Source organism: Amphiura filiformis, chromosome 1, assembly GCF_039555335.1.
Source record: "Amphiura filiformis chromosome 1, Afil_fr2py, whole genome shotgun sequence".
NCBI lineage: Eukaryota > Metazoa > Echinodermata > Ophiuroidea > Amphilepidida > Amphiuridae > Amphiura > Amphiura filiformis.
The window spans coordinates 70457673-70459109 of record NC_092628.1 but is presented as its reverse complement, the minus strand read 5'-3'; positions in this window follow the sequence as shown (position 1 = coordinate 70459109).

The following is a 1437-nucleotide window of genomic DNA, read 5'->3' as shown; positions in this document are numbered from 1 at the left end:
GAGCAATCGTTATACAGCATTATAAATATGCTTTAAAAATTATTCCAGAAGTATTGTCGTACAATATTATTTTTTAAACATGCCAAGGAGAGTGTAGTTGTATGTAGATTTATTGTTTGTAAATAATTGAAATACATTTTTGACAGCTTAATATATTATTTGTGGTGTTCCACAGGGATCAATATTGGATCCACTTCTGTTTATTTTATTCATTTAACGTTATTCTCGTTTTTATAAATGGAAATTTGAACTTTTATTTGAGGCATCTTTTGTGGCTACATGATTATGGCTTTAATACATGTATATATAGAATTGATATTTTTTACTCGGAAACATGGCAATAGTTGATTATTGATATAATTATAAATGAATGCATTCTTTATGTGATCAAATTGGCGGCCATAAGCACGATAAAATTGCATTCCAAATATGATCTTTCACTCGAGATTTACTATGAATTACCTCGATCTTGTAAATAATTGTTTCCTTCATACTTTGATAATACCCAATATCTTACCCATCATAATTCCACTTTATAGGTAGGTCTATTCTCTTTTTAAAAACGACTTTTGTATTAATTATATACAAATGGAATGTATCAGTATGTATCGGAATGAAGTCTTTTTGAACTGATTAAATATTTATCTTCGTGTTTAATGATAAAATATTTTGATAATGAAATAATTACACTTTCCTTGAGAGCAATGCTCATCTGAGACGAATATACATGTTTGTAAGCATACGCAGATTTGATAGTGATGTTGTCTGTTAAAATTAAATATCTAATCTTTGTATATAAACATCGTTATACAGCATTATTTTTTTATAGCTTTTTATGTCAAGACATATGAAGGCATTAACAGCTGTTATGATTACGATAAAGCTGACGGGTTGGCGCCTAGATAGCTATTAACCTCCTTTTTGAAGCTGGTCCGTTTCACAATTCCAGGAATGTGAGGCGGGAGTGCATTCCATGTGCGGGCTGTAGATGGAATGAAAGACCGCTCATGACTAACAAGGTTAGATCATGGATCTTGGAATTTGAACTGCAATTATAAATGTGCTTTAAAAATTATTCCAGAAGTATTGTCGTACAATATTATTTTTATAAACACGAGTACCACGCCAAGGAGAGTGGTAGTTGTATGTAGATTTATTGTTTGTAAATAATTGAAATACATTTTTGACAGCTTAATATAGTGTGGTGTTCCACAGGGATCAATATTGGACCCACTTCTGTTTATACTTTATGTTAATGATATATTTTATTCATCAGACGTTATTCTCGTTTTCGTAAATGGAAATTTGAACTTTTATTTGAGGCATCTTTTGTGGCTACATGATTATGTGTATCTTATTATGTAATTCGATGTTGATATCTGTTCTTTTCTATGTTTTAAATCAATAAATATTGAACGAAAATATGGGACTCGTGTT